We start from the raw sequence: 16,414 nt of genomic DNA, 5'->3' as shown, positions 1-16,414 counted from the left end.
TCTAATAGTTGTATAGTGGGACTATGTGCTTTTTCAAAGACCGCTGACCTCATTGCCTATGCCCAATACCTACTCCCTTGGTTATTATAAATTCTAAAATGATATGGTCCCAAAGATTCCATCAATTTCTCTTTAATAACCCTCTGCAGTTTTAGTAACCAATTCAGACTAGTAATTGCTTTTATTACTCTCTAAAATCTGAAAAATGGTATTGTCTGGAAGGTGGCAAATATATACCAGATTCACTGATTTTTAGCAGAATGTAGCTTTGGAAGATATATGGGCAGTTTGACTTTTCATTAGCCTATCTTTTGTTTCTGGGAAGGCTTTGTGGTATGACTTTTGTGTCACCTTCCAGCCCATGGCTCTAGTGCCTTAACTTCCAATTCATTTTTATCTTCTTCAAGATGTGGTGTGTATACCTCTCTTCTTAGAGGACATCAAAGTTTCTTCCAACACCAGGAATCTGTAATGTTTGTCTTCTACAATTGAGATCCTATAACTAGGAAAGATGTCTTGAATGGATAGCTTTGATATTTATTTGTGATATTTTCCTTAAATAATAGTAGTCATTTTTCATTTTATAATCGTGGTGAGGCTGAGGAGTGGTATCTGCAATATTAACTTGTTAAATATTTTAAATATAACACTACCATCTATTAATAGCATCTACACATGTAAATGTGAAAGTATTCAATTGAATTTTCCTAAATGAATTCTTTAGAGACTCACAAAGCAATCTCTACTGTGTTCAAAGAAGTGTCATATTCCTTATGCCTGGAATGGAACCCAGGATTTAATTCCAAGCTTTCTTGACTAAACAGAAAGACCTAGTTTTCTATCCTTTCTCTAGTAGAAAGTGTAGATTAGATGTTACTATTGGTCAGACTCTTTTCTGTGCAATTCAAATAGCCTTTATCCAGTCAATAGAGAAGGAAAAATCTCTAAAAAACTCAGAATTATTTTTGATATTTAAAATACAATGGCTCAGCATCAGCCGAGTCCAGAGACATACACTGAAGAACTTGTTTCCAAAGCAACAGTAACCAAGTTGTCTTTATAAACTCAATTCTGTGAATTGTTTATTTCTCACAGACTTTTTTAATATGAATAATAAAAACACGTTCAATTGTAGCTATCCCATATTTATTGCAGCTACCATTTAAAAGGAAAATGATGTTACATTGAGAAGAAATAAATATTTTGAACCACTACATTTGTGCCTTATTTTTCTCATTTACTTCATCTTAATAGTATGGAAATAATAAGCAAAAAGAGAAATGAATGTTGTACTTTTTATGTCGCGTACAAGTTGAGTAGGCATATTGTTCTCAAGACAGGTACACAATTAATGAATAATATCTGAGTGTCATTCTTCCAGCAAGACTCTCTAGCTATATAAGTAGAGAGGTTTCTCTCTTTTGCCATGAAACAAGGTCATTTTCTCTAATCTTTCTCCTGGTGGGTGGACAGTAATTCGCTAGCTAAGAGGAGAGAGAGTAGTGGTTCCACCAGCTGAGTTAAAAAGACTCAAATATTTTGTGCATTAAAGTAACCTGTCATATCCATCCACCATCACTGAAGGATGAGACATGAGAAAAGTCTCTACTGTCCTTCCTTAGAATTCTAAGTCCCCTTAGAATGGTCTCTGGGCATGTTGTTTATTCTCTTCAAACCTGCACTTCCCTTCCTGAAAACCAGCTTTCTCTATATGGACAGCTGAATGGTAGTGTTGAGTATTTAGCATCTTCTCTATGAACCATCCCAAAAGTCTTGCAGTTTACCCTGTCCTGTCTCTCAAACTCTGACTAAGTCTAACACAAAATACATAAGAGCATGGAGAGTGTTCAGCTCAGTGTTTGACATGGAAATTGGAGCATGATGCGTGTTTTCCCAGGTTGCCAGGGCTCTCCCTTAGCTCTGTCTCTTCTTCAATGCTATGAATAACGATAGATAGAGAAGGTTAAATGGCTTGGATGCTCTCTTTTGGAGAGAAAAAAGCAAAAGATGATGGAGACATAGCAGAGCTGTTTAGAGAAATCTCATACATATATATATCTGTCCTTAAGAATGTAGTTGAGCCTGGCCGGTGGTGGCGCAGTAGATAGAGCATCAACCAGGGACTCTGAGATCCCAGGTTTGAAACCTTGAGGTCACAGACTTGAGCGCAGGCTTATCTGACTTGAGCATGAGGTCACCGGTTTGAGCATGGTATCATCAACATGATCCTATGGTCACTGGCTTGAAGCCCAATGTTACTGGCTTGAGCAAGAAGTCATTGGCTCAGCTGGAGCCACCACCCCCTGCCCCCTGTCAAAGCGCATATGAGAAGCAATCAGTGAACAACTACAGTGACATAACTACAAATTGATGCTTTGCATCTCTCTCTCTCTCTCTCACTTAAAAAAATAGAATCTAATTGCATTGCGCAAAATCAAAACTACAGTATATCTGTTCTGGACACATGTATTGAAAACATAGGTGTATTATTAGAAGTAATGCCAATATTTTGTAATTGTTCCTTTTAAAATTGCATTAAAGATATAAAACATTTGTTTCATGTGAAATAGGACATTATATTCATTTTTCAAGGTTTGAACTTCTCTTTGAGTCACATCTAGTTCATAATTTTCTAAAATGTATTTATTGATATTTAGTAATTAATCCATTTGTGACCATTTGAGTATGACTCCTCAACATGATGATGATAATTTGTTGCTCTTAAAATAGTGTCTACTGATAGCTATATTCCATCAAAATTATATGACTTTGCTAATGAAAAGGAATTAAATAGGGTGCTTTCTCACCACCTGAGTAGCACTCCAAAATTTAAGAAATTCCGGACTTTTAGCTACTTACGGGTTCTAGTTTTCCTCTAAATTCCAGGGGATGAGTGTCACAACCTAAAATAAATGGTATGATATACATGTTTTCTTCTACTCCTAGACTTAGAATCTCAGCATTGGTCATGACAGAAAGCAAAAGGACTTGAAAACGTATTTCAAACCTTTTGGCTATGGTTACATCAATATAGATATTTGATCATCTTTATAACATACAGCTCCCTCTACCTGTCTTATTCCAATACATTTTGCATGTATTATTTTACCCTCATTCAGGAGAGGTAAAATATTGGTCCCACAATTATTTACTCATTCCAGTTCTGTTAGCCTGAAAAGAAATTGTAAAATAAGTTTGTTTACATTTAATAACTTGAATTCGTTCTGTGCTCAGTTAAGTTTGGGCATAGGGTAAGTGCTTAGTGGTGAAAAGAATGTCAAGAAGAGGAAGGGCTCCTGGAGAGAGAATGGAGCCAAAGTCAGGGAACGCTGACAGGGATGCCAATAGCATACTTCCCCCCGCAGACAACTGTTTGACTGGGAAAAGAGGTGGAAGTCCTATCCTGGCATATGTCAGTGAGAACTGTTCTGAGTAAATGAAAGCCCTGTTTATTCACTTGAGCGCTAAACTTTTTCGCGTTTTTGCCCACCCAAATTTCATACATTGTGTGAAATATATTTGTTAATTTATTCATATATTTAGAGAGTCTTACTGTGTATTAAGAATTGTGCTAAACACAGACAGTGGAGATACTTAGTTCCCCCAAGATTTGCAATACAGTAATAATGTATTTAAAACCAGCAAATGTGTTGGGGGAAGGGGGCACCAGGAAGATTTAACTTTGGGAGAAATGTTTGAGCCAGTGACGAAGAAAGTAGGGAAGAGCATTCTGGTCCAAGAAAGCCACGTGGTGAAACCTAGTGATGAGCATGCAGATGATGTGGCTGGGAGCACACCAAATGGAGCTTGCTTGGCAGGTTTGGAGGCAGAGAGAGAGACAGGGGAAGAAAATGAAACTGAAGAGGTAGACTAGTGAGGAGGACTCTGCAAGCCAGGATTTGGCACTTGGATTTTTTCTTTTGGGCCCTAGAAAGACCATGATTGATTGATTGATTGATTGATTACAGAGACAGAGAGAGAGTCAGAGAGAGGGATAGACAGAGACAGAGAGACAGGAATGGAGAGATGAGAAGCATCAATTATTAGTTTTTCGTTGCGCATTGCGACACCTTAGTTGTTCATTGATTGCTTTCTCATATGTGCCTTGATCACGGGCCTTCAGCAGACCGAGTAACCCCTTGCTCGAGCCAGCGACCTTGGGTTCAAGCTGGTGAGCTTTTTTTGCTCAAACCAGATGATCCCGCGCACAAGCTGGTGACCTCAGCATCTCGAACCTGGGTCCTCGGCATTTCAGTCCGACGCTCTATCCACTGCGCCACCGCCTGGTCAGGCAGACCATGAATTTTTTAATGCTAAAGATTAACATGATAAGATTGTATATATTAACAAAAAGTAAACTGGAAAGGGGGGTGTCAGAGGAAAGAGAAAGATGGGATTGTAGCTGAAGTGGGAGATGGTGATAAGCCTTTTTTTTTTAATCTAACTAAACTTGTTTGTAAATTGCAGTCAGTGGAGAACAGGAGAGGAGAGACAGAATATGTACAGATCCAGTCCTGGAGAAGTCCCCAGCAATGGGATATCACTAAATGTCTTGGAAGATGTTTTTATGGAAAGAACTTCAGATGTAAAAAATATTTTAAATGGGCCTGACCTGTGGTGGCACAGTGGGATAAAGCGTCGACCTGGAAGTGCTGAGGTCGCCGGTTCAAAACCCTGGGCTTGCCTGGTCAAGGCACATATGGAAGTTGATGCTTCCAGCTCCTCCTCCCTTCTCTCTCTCTGTCTCTCCTCTCTCTCTCTCTCTCTCTCTCTGTCTGTCTCTCCCTCTCCTCTCTAAAATGAATTTAAAAAAATATTTTAAATGGAGAAGGGTGGGGAATGAGCTAGTCATTCATTCATACACCTGTCATTGAAAAACTGATCTAAACTGAATCTCTTAATCTTGGAAAGAGGGAGTAAAACACTCAGGGAAGTGGAAAGCTTCCCTTTTCTTATGAATTTTTTGTAGGATCAGAGCTTTGATTTGAAAGGGACTTACAGATCTCTTAAAGTTTCTGTCAGGTCATCTAGGTGAAGAACACAGACGACAACCATGACTTTGGGCCTCTTTTCCTGGACCCTGCTCCTGGTGGTTGCCATGGTGAATGGAGGTGGGAGGTGCTCCTTTCAGCTTTTTCCTGCTCTTCCTGTCGATGCTGGAGGGAGGGCCCAATGGCTGGTGGGATGGAGGGGGGCTGAGATCCATCTGGATTCTGCTTGCGAGTACAACGAGGATTTATTGTCACTGCTTATGATTGGGGTTCTGTCTGTTCACAAAATGATGCAAGAGTCCTTTGGGCCCCATAGCAGATAATCAGAAACACTTTCTTTAAAAGTTCAATTGGAATGAGGTATTATGAAGTTATAAATTTATAATATAGAAGTTTCAGATGCAAGTACAAAGTGTTAACACACAGCAACCCTTCTTGCACTCACGAAGCAGTATTTAATGTTGGAATTTCACAAACACTCAAATTTTTTACCAGCTCAACATTAGAGAATAATAAAAAATTAATTTCAATGTTACTTCACTTAAAAATGGATTTGCATTTAAATGCGTACTTTTTCTAAGCTACCTTTCAACTCTGAGAAACAATTGGTGTTTGAAACATTTCATGAACTGCTTTTCAATCTGAAAAGAAAATAAATGTATTTTTCTTGATTACCAAAATAATGAGTACTATAATTAAAACGTTAAAGTACATTAAAACATAAAGAAGAAAGTTTTTAAAAATCTTATAAAATACCATAATTTAGGCCCTGGCCAGTTTGCTCAGTAGTAGAGCGTTGGCCTGGCGTGCAGGAGTCCCAGGTTCAATTCCCAGCCAGGGCACACAGGAGAAGCGCCCATCTGCTTCTCCACCCGTCCCCCTCTCCTTCCTCTCTATCTCTCTCTTCCCCTCCTGCAGCCAAGGCTCCATTGGAGCAAAGTTGGCCCGGGCGCTGAGGATGGCTCTATGGCCTCTGCCTCAGGTACTAGAATGGCTCTGGTCCAACAGAGCAACGCCCCAGATGGGCAGAGCATCGCCCCCTGGTAGGCGTGCCGGATGGATCCTGGTGGGGCACATGTGAGAGTCTGTCTGACTGCCTGCCTGTTTCCAACTTCAGAAAAATACAAAAAAGAAATACCATAACTTAGAGATAGATCTTATCTCAGTTAGATCTGCACAACAGCACACATACACACAAACACACACACACCTAATTTCATTAAATGATTTCATTTTAATGCCATCATAAATCACTTCAGAACTTAAATCTGCAGTGGATTGCAGCATGGCTGCTGAACGTCCTTTGTGTGGCATCCTACATGACATAGAAAAACAGACGCCTTTGGTGGGTATGAGTATTTTAGGTTGGTTCATGTTAGCTGCCATTGTTTTCAGTTAGAAGGAGACCAGTTGGCAGAAAATTCTTTTGTATTTCTGTGATTTATTTCACTGCCTTATTCACGTAGTAAGTCTTTCTACCTTCCCCTTCCGACCACTCATGGTTCTTCTCCATAAAACGAGGGAAGGGCACAGCACTCAACAGCGATGGTAGTTATTTTCCATGCAGACACATAAAAATTGTGAAGAAAATGATTTTACTCAATTAAGCTGACAAGTCTTATTTACAACTTGAAGACATGCTGGGAGAAAAGAATGACACTTTATTTTTATTTTTCTTGAAGAGATAGTAGGAGAGAAGGTCATTGCCATGTCACCTATGATTGATTCTCTCCTGACAAAGGAGGAAGAAAAGAAGGCATCTGCGAAAGGTGGGAACCTACTCCTAAATCCCCAAAGAGAGGTTCGAGTGCATGTGGCGGCCTCCTCTTCAGTGCAGGGTTTGGAGAGCTAACCTATTTCGGTGGAGCAAATAATGAAGAGTGAGAGAGAGCTGGAGAAATAAAAGGAAGGAGTCAGAGAGAGGAAAGCAAAGCAGAAGGTGTGTGTGGGTAAGCCCGCACCTCCACTTCCCAGGGCCCCAGGAGGGAGCCCCTTGCTCTGGAAACAATCATTCCTTCAGGGGGACTACTTGGATTTGTTCCATCGTTCCTGTATTTGCACTGTTTTCATGTGCTGACTAGGCTGGGATTCCTATCCTTCCCTGTGCTTGTCTTCTGTTTACCAAGCAATGTAAAATGAAACCCTGTAAGATGAGTGTCTGGGTAAAGAGAAGCAAGGCGAGCACACATCCCGAACCGCTGGGATGGCGTCATGTGTTCATCTCCAGTTTCCTTTCATACCAAGTCTCCTGACTTCCACCTTGAGCCAGAAGAGCACTGGGCACCAATTGTCACCGCTCTTAGAAGGAAGGTGGCCAGGAACATAAGGTGCCAAATACAATCTTGGTTGCAAACCTAGGATACAGCTTCTGTCACTGGTTTTAGCATTTCAGATCACATGTTCTATTGACACTTATCCATCTTTACTTTCACTGTTTTGTTTTGTTTTTTTAAAGAGACTCTTGAACGGCTTTTGTGAATAGCCAGTCTTATTTTATGTTATAGTTTCGGTGAAATTGGCACCCTGGAAATGGCTTTTCTATGTGGATGCCAGTAAAATCAAGGCAACAAAGTACTTTCTTCTTGTTTGCTGATACGTGAGAAAACTGATGTTTTTGCTCCTATATAGAAACTAAAATAAAAATTTAACCCCTTGGACCTTTTGCAGAATAACTAAATTATGCTCTAAGATTTAGATTTGGTGTAAGTTTTATATTCTCTGAGGATATCCCAAAGTGTAATCGTATATTCTGGGCTTGATTATGTCTTAATTTAATGGATAATTAGACCCACTTTAGTACATAATTTTTATTTCCCTTCTTCTTTTCTACAGTACTCATACAAATACAAGAATTTTTTCTACATAAAATGGTAAGAGGTAATATTTTACTTCAAAATGCCTAAAAGTAAATAATAGAATATTAGTTATTATTTATTCTAAGAAGAGGGAATAGAAATATTTGCCTTGTTATTCTTTATGTTTTTCTAAAAATGTAAATATCTCAAAAATCTTTTTACTGTAATACTTTTTAAATTTTGTTCTAATTTCAAATTTATTAAAAATTGCAAGAATAGTATATAGATTTTCTGTATATTCTTTCCTAAAATTCCCAAAAATTAACACTTTACGACACTACCTTTATAATTTAGTCTTTCTCCATAAACATATCTTTTTCTGGACCATCTGGGGGTGATTTGCATGTATGATATTCTTTAAACCCTCTTGCAGTTCAATTACTCAAATCAGAAAATTAATAAAATATTAGTATTGTATATATATAATACTAGTTGCTAATCAACAGATCACATTCAAATTTTTCAACTGTGTCACTTATATCCTTTGCAGGGACAGGAAACCCGGAGCTGAGTGAGTTTGGCTGTCAAGCTTCCTCGGTCCTCTTTAATCTAGAGGCATTGTTCAGTCCATCCTTGCCTGTCATGACTTTGGCATTTTTGGTGACTGTAGGTCAGCTATTTTTGTAGAATGATCTGAAACTTGGATTCTCAAAAAAAAAAATTTAAAGATTTTAGAGACAATTCATTTTCTATTTTTTAACTTAAAGTACATCTAATAGTGCACTTATTTCCCCTCCACCAGACCGAATTCTCTGCTATAGCCCGTTTTTGTTAAAGGTATCTTTGTTTACCAGCTTTTTTTTTTTTTTTAATTAAGTGAGAGCAGGGTAGGTAGAGAGACAGATCCACCCAGCAAGCCCCCTGTGGGGTGATGTTCTGCCCATCTAGGGTGTTGCTCTGTTGCTCAGCAACTGAGCTATTTTTATCACCCGAAGTGGAGGCCAGGGAGCTATCCTCAGTGCCTGGGGCCATCTTGCTGGGACCAATCAATCCATGGCTGTAGGAGAGAGAAAGAGAGAGAGAGAGAGAGAGAGAGAGGAGATGGTTGCTTCTCCTGTGTGTGCTGACCAGGAATCGAACCCTGGACTTCCACATTCTTGGGCAACACTCTACCACTGAGCAAACTGGCCAGGGTTGTTTACCAGCTTTCCAATCCAGAAACTTGGGAGTTCCATTCCTCTTTCTTACCCAGCCTCATTAATGGAGATAAAGTCCTATAAACACACATTTTGCTGTCCTTTCCTCTTCTCCATCCCCACCTCCATTCCTGGGTTTGGGCTCATGCTTCTGAGAGCCTCCAGCTGGCCTCTAGTCTGCCCCCTCCTCTTTCCACATCTCCCTTCCCCACAGTTAGTCTGTCATTTCTAAAGTGCCCCAAACAACTCTTTAAGTCTAAAATATAAATCTTTGGTATTCCTCTACTACTAAAGATACTTTAAGGACCTTTAAAGTTTGTGGGATAAGTTGCAAATGCTGAGTGTATCTGAGCCTGCCTTGCTGCTTTAAGTCCCAGCTCCCCTTCCTGACCGCCTGTGCTCCAATCACACTGAACTATGTGGAAATTTTCCAACAACCGTGTTGGTTGTTGCCTCTTAGCCTTCATATATGCCCCTCCCTTGACCTTCAATGTGCTCCTCCTTCCCACTCATCAGTCTTTTTCACTCAACTGCTCTTTTCCACTAAAATTAAGAGCTCAGCTACCACCTCTATTAACAAGCCTTCTCTGCCTTCTTCACACACCTGAGGTGCTGGGATTCTGTACTTTTTTCTATGATTTCTGGGGGGGGGGGGAAGCTTGACAAGAATTATAACCACCAGAGAACATCTTCTGAGGGAATAAACCATTCCTGGACCTACTAACAGTTCAGAAGCCAGAGCTCAATGTGCCTCCCGGACAGGCATGAAGGGCCATGTGGTTCCCTCTCCCTGCTCCATCCTGCAGAGGAGCCTCCTCTCTGACTGCTCTAACATGCTCACCTGTACGACTAGCTATGCAAAGCGGCCTAACCATTTCATTGTTACTTTCGCGGCTCTCAAACTGAGGCTTTTCCTCCTGGGACTGGACTCCTTCCTGACTGTCTTTTAAAAATAACATCAATGTCTTGTGAGAATAGTGAGTGGTATCAATGTTACCACCATAAAAGTTAATTACCCAGGAAAAAAAGTCCATGTGATTATTACTGTCAATGTGTTCTGGGAATCCAATGGTTGATACAAATGGCTATGGGCCGCTGACAAGACTGTCTCCACTCTTGGTCATTTTGCTCCTAACAGACTGCTTGGAGTGCAATAAATATTTGTGAAATAAAGAGTGGCTTTGTCAAGCCTAAGATACAATCAGGCCCATAAAGAAACCAGAAAACTATTTTTCAAGTTGTCGGATTCAAAGCAAAGACTCAGCAGTTAGTCTATAGGTATGAAAATGAATTTTGCTGCACCTTCACCCAGACTCCCGAGCCTGCAGTCCGAGCTTGCTGCGTCATGTATTTTCTGTAAAGTTACTCCAGCGTTTGTTTAGTTTTGAATTTCCAAGCCTGGAAATCAGTCATTTCCCAATCTGCCTAAACGTAAGAATCATCTGAGATATTTTGAAAAAAATATATTGATGCTTGGGACACACTTCAGAGGTTTAGATTTAACTATCCCAACATTGGTATGTTTGGAAATTGAGCATTTTAATACATAGTGCCAGTTACTGCTAGAAAAGATTCTATATTACTTCTGTCTAGTATCTCAGCATTATTTTTTAAAATTTCACTTTGGTATAAGTTTACTTCTTTTAAAGACTATATGGGACCAACATGCTAGATAACTTGAATAATCTTCTTTAAGTAGACGTAGGTATTGCTATGTTTAGTATATGATTTCTTCAGAGAATAGCAACATGGGAGTAAGGCAGTGATTTGACAGTTAATTGTTTAAATTCCCAAATAAGATTCCTGGGAAAACATTTATACAACTGATGGCACTGAAGGTATTGACACAAAGAAACATGTCCCTAACTGCTACATTATTAAAAATGATTTTCTCTGAGTTCTGGAAAAGATAAACAACTAAGAACTTCAGTAGCTAAGAATCTGAATACAGCCTGACCTGGTGGTGGCGCAGTGGATAGAACATTGACCTTGGAATGCTGAGGACCCAGGTTCAAAACCCTGAGGTCACTGGAGTGAGCATGCGCTCATCAGCTTGAGCATGGGCTTGCCAGCTTGAGTGTAGGATCATAAACATGATCCATGGTTGCTGGCTTGAGCCAAAGGTTGCTGACTTGAAGCCCAAGGTCACTGGCTTGAGTCTAAGGTTGCTGGCTTGAGCAAGGGGTAAATGACTCAACTGGAGCCCCTGATCAAGGCACATATGAGAAAGCAATCAATGAACAACTAAGGTGCCACAGCTACGAGTTGATGCTTCTCATCTCTCTCCCTTCCTCTTTCTGTCTCTGTCTCTGCCTCTCTATTGCTGAAAAAAAAAAAAAAGATAGAGAGAGAATCTAAATACAGTGTAGAGTGGATGGTAGTCTTAAACTCATGAATAATTGTTGAGTCATCTAGTTCTTAATCGGCCACATGTCCAATCTTTCATAAAGTAGCTTTTAGTGACACAACAATAAATTAACATAAATTAACCTGTATTTTAAGCCATCATATTGCATAGCAATTACAATCAAAGATTATTAAGTAACTGGTTATTTCAGTAATGTGCAGTTTAGATGTCACTTCAAATATTAAAGTTAGAAACATTTATTTATTATTACTACTAAAGGTTAGTTTTCCACAATGTGATTGCTATTTTGTTTCTAAAATCATAGTCTAAATTTGTGGTCCATTTGGTTGGTTGGGCATATGAAAAGATTAAGGACAGACTGAACAAATTACATTGTAGTCAGCTAGATTTTAAACACTTTGACATCATATTAGTATATTAAGAAGTGAAATTGAGGTTATGGAAATATCTTCACTGTGTTAGAGTGTTTCAAACTTGGTATGTTGCAAGAAGATTGGACTAAAGTGCTCAAAATAATTTATAATGGGCCAAATTCAAATTTCTTGGTCAAAAACACTATTACAAAAATTATTTTAAATAACAACTAACTCTTGCAGAATATTATTAACATTTAAGTGTAAATGAGTTAGAAACATGGACTCTGTTTTATTTAAAATGAAATTTTTAGACCCTGGCCTGTTAGCTCAGTTGGTTAGAGCATCATCCAGATATTCCAAGGTTGCGGGTTTGATCCCTGGTCAGGGCCCATACAAGAACCAACCAATAAATACATAAATAAGTGGAACAAAAGCTTGATGTTTCTCTCTCTCTCTCTCCCTTCTCTCTATAAAATCAATTTTAAAAAGTTTTAAGTACAATTATTAAAGACTGGCACAAGTGTAGAAAACAAAAGCGTGGCCAGTCGCCAAGCACCACCTATGCACATGTCAATGTTGGCCTTGATTCTGCCTTCCGCACGGGACCAAGCTTCTTAGCATAATGTTTTAGTGAAAGGACTGTTTCTAAATATTCCCCTTCAGCAGAAAGGAAAGTGCTCGTGAGCTTGATCAGCGGTTGGTAATACAGGTACTATCTACAGAAACACTGGGAAAGTCATTAGAACATAATGATTACAAACGCAATAAAAGAACTTCTTCAGAGGGTATGTGACCTACTGGTGACATGCAGACAGTGGGAACTTCCTTGGTTATCACCCAGTTGTCCTTTCTGTTTAGCTCGGACTTAATGGTTGGGAGGTATTAGAGACAATTTGTTACTAAGACTGTAAATGTTTTTTTTTGTTTTGTTTTATCAGTTCTCACTGTGGGAAGACCTGCTATTTCTGTGGCTCTGCCTGCTTATTTTCTCTTATTTGAGTATTCAAATATCCTCTTTATAATGGCTTGTACAACAATGATAATTATAACACAGGGAACATAAGGATTGCATTTTATTCACCAACAAATCTAAGAACCTTGCTTTATGCCATGGAAATATAACTAACCCAGTTGAAAACTTCCTAAGCTATGGAGCAATGTGAATTGATGTTCATGATGGAGAAAGACAATCATAGTGCCTCCTAGGCTTCAGTGATTTTTCTTCTAAACAGCAGCCTGGTCACTTTAGGTTTCTCCACAGTGTATCTGTTGTTTGGCTGTGCAAGGACTTGTCATGACTCCTGCTTCGGAAGAGCCCTGCTGTAGAGGACCACAGCGCTCCTTAGCCATCATCAGGGAGAACGTGGCTGTCCAAGGCCAGAGGCAGTGGACCATTGGAGAGCACCATGGGAGAGGTCTTGCAGTGTGCCATCTCTAACGTGTTCTGCTGTCATAGGGATCAAGTATCCAGACATGGCTTGAAATGCTGATCTAGGAGATTTGGGATGGAAATTTAAAGAGAGAGAAAGAGACAGTTCCCACCAACCAGAGTGTTTGTTCATCCTGTCAGGTGTGATGAGACCGTTCCCACCAGCCGGAGTGTTTGTTCATCCTGTCAGGTGTGATGAGACAGTTCCCACCAGCCGGAGTGTTTGTTCATCCTGTCAGGTGTGATGAGACAGTTCCCACCAGCCGGAGTGTTCGTTCATCCTGTCAGGTGCGATGAGACAGTTCCCATAGCCGGAGTGTTCCTTCATCCTGTCAGGTGTGATGAGACAGTTCCCACCAGCCGGAGTGTTCGTTCATCCTGTCAGGTGCGATGAGACAATTCCCATAGCCAGAGTGTTCCTTCATCCTGTCAGGTGTGATGAGACAGTTCCCACCAGCCGGAGTGTTCGTTCATCCTGTCAGGTGTGATGAGACAGTTCCCACCAGCCGGAGTGTTTGTTCATCCTGTCAGGTGTGATGAGACAGTTCCCATCAGCCGGAGTGTTTGTTCATCCTGTCAGGTGTGATGAGACAGTTCCCACCAGCCGGAGTGTTCGTTCATCCTGTCAGGTGTGATGAGACAGTTCCCACCAGCCGGACTGTTCGTTCATCCCATCAGGTGTGATGAGACAGTTCCCACCAGCTGGAGTGTTCGTTCATCCCGTCAGGTGTGATGAGACAGTTCCCACCAGCTGGAGTGTTCGTTCATCCTGTCAGGTGTGATGAGACAGTTCCCACCAGCTGGAGTGTTCGTTCATCCCGTCAGGTGTGATGAGACAGTTCCCACCAGCTGGAGTGTTCGTTCACCCCCTGTCAGGTGTGATGAGACAGTTCCCACCAGCCGGAGTGTTCGTTCATCCTGTCAGGTGTGATGAGACAGTTCCCACCAGCTGGAGTGTTCGTTCACCCCCTGTCAGGTGTGATGAGACAGTTCCCACCAGCCGGAGTGTTCGTTCATCCTGTCAGGTGTGATGAGACAGTTCCCACCAGCCGGAGTGTTCGTTCACCCCCTGTCAGGTGTGATGAGACAGTTCCCACCAGCCGGAGTGTTCGTTCATCCTGTCAGGTATGATGAGACAGTTCCCACCAGCTGGAGTGTTCGTTCATCCCGTCAGGTGTGATGAGACAGTTCCCACCAGCTGGAGTGTTCGTTCATCCTGTCAGGTGTGATGAGACAGTTCCCACCAGCCGGACTGTTCGTTCACCCCCTGTCAGGTGTGATGAGACAGTTCCCACCAGCCGGACTGTTCGTTCACCCCCTGTCAGGTGTGATGGCATGCTGATGGCTGTCAGCAGCGCTACCTGGACTCATTTGCTTCAGAGAAGTAGACACAGTTGTGACAACTCAAATGAAAGTGATTTTGTTTAAATTTTTTCACAGCCGAAGGCAAAGCAGACTCATGGCCAGCAAAGAGGAGTTTGGGAAGACTATTAGAGCCGGAGTGGGTTCAAGTACTCCAGAAAGAAAAAAAATCTCCACTTCCTATCTCTCTCCCCTCAGCACTCTGCACTGTCACCTCCGACGTGACAAGAAACGGCCTCTAGAAAGATCATAATGCGCATCTTTTCTGCCCAAAGCGTATAGCAAATCCCTACGCTGTACCCAGAATGCAAGCCCCTCCCGGTCTCCATTCATTGATTGCTGTATGGTGTTTAGCCTTTCCTGCTCTTTTTAAGGAGAGTATCAGTATTCTTGTTTTTAAAGTTATAAAAAGGTACTTCGTTATTTAAGCAACTCAAATTCTGAATGATTTAGAACTTGAAAGAACATCGGTTTAATTATTCCATGTACGTAAAATGAGAAAACCGCGCCAGCCTGCAGGTGTGGGCTCCCCCTTCGCAGTGAGCCGCCCTGCCGTCTGGTCGGACCCTCGCTGCTGAGCACGCTGGGAACCGACAGCCTTGACATTCACATCTTCAGCCTGTGTGGCCGCCCCGCCTGCTACCGGGAAAGAAAAGAAGGTGCAATAAGCATACATGCTGTACCTGAAAGAAACTCGACAGTTTGTCATTGATCCTTGCAACAAAAGGATATAAAATAGTCCTTAAAATTAAGAAACAACCCCATCCCCAAAATGAAACCAACAAATCAAACAAGCAGCAACAACAAAACCCCAAAAGGTGTCTTTTAAAAAAAAAGACTCCTCAAGTTATCCAACAACAGAGAGGAGATTTGAAGAAGTCTGGGGAAATAGCTGGGTGCAGCTTATTTTTGATACCTCCTCTTTTCTACTTTCTTGTACCGACCCCTTTGCCTTGCTTCATGACTGTCTCTCCTATCTCCTCATTTCCCCCTTCTGTCCTCACTCTTCTTCTCCTTCCCTCCTCCACAGACTGCTTCTACCCTCCATTCTCTAATTCTAATTTCTTTAAGGTTAAAAGTAAGGAAGTTCATTATAGGGGTCTTGTGGACAGGTGAAATAGAAATACCACAAGTCGTTTTGAGAATCATCCATGAGTTGAATTTAAAAATCACTACAAACAAAATTTTATTTTTCATGATGCTTTCTTTTGTATCTTCTTTTTATACATTTTTTTTCCAATTTCAACAACAGATTTCTCAGTTTCCTCTGGATTTAAAACTTTGAGGGATTGATCTTACCTCACACCAGCAAGTTCAATGTTTTTGCTGCCTGACTTAAGCCACTTCCAGAAGGGCCTTGGTAATTAGATCGTCCACTTCAATGCATTCATCACCAGTATAGTTCTTCACTAGAAATTCATGCCCTGACTTGGCACCCAGGCCAATAACATTGGCCTTCCAGACATGGTATGTGCCTGAGGGGTCAGTCTCCTGAGGTGTAGGTCAATGACAGTAAAGGACAGTTTGTTCCTTGCTGAAGTGTAGAGTGGGGGTGAGAGGCAGCCCCCAGGGATAGGACTCCCAACCTGGTCCTGGCAATAAGCATGGAGGTGTTCAAGAGTCCAACAAAGGGCCAATAAAATATGGGGTTTGGGGAGGAGAAATATAAATAAAAACTATTGTAGAATGCTTAAAAAAAGAACATAAATTCAGTTTCTCTTGGAAGTGAGGATTGTTAATGTAAGAAACATCTTTGGAAAGCTTTTTTCTTTTTTAAATTAAAGTCTTATAAAATGTGGAAATGACCAAATGTATAGACATGAGGCTTAATTATAGATATTTTGTACAAAATAATTCAAAATGTGAAAAGAATTTTTAGCATAGAGTTTTCAAGTATAGCCTAAATGTGTTACAGAA

This window comes from Saccopteryx leptura, chromosome 2, assembly GCF_036850995.1.
Source record: "Saccopteryx leptura isolate mSacLep1 chromosome 2, mSacLep1_pri_phased_curated, whole genome shotgun sequence".
Taxonomy (NCBI): Eukaryota; Metazoa; Chordata; class Mammalia; order Chiroptera; family Emballonuridae; genus Saccopteryx; species Saccopteryx leptura.
The sequence above is the reverse complement of the archived record's forward strand: the minus strand, read 5'-3'. Positions refer to the sequence as shown.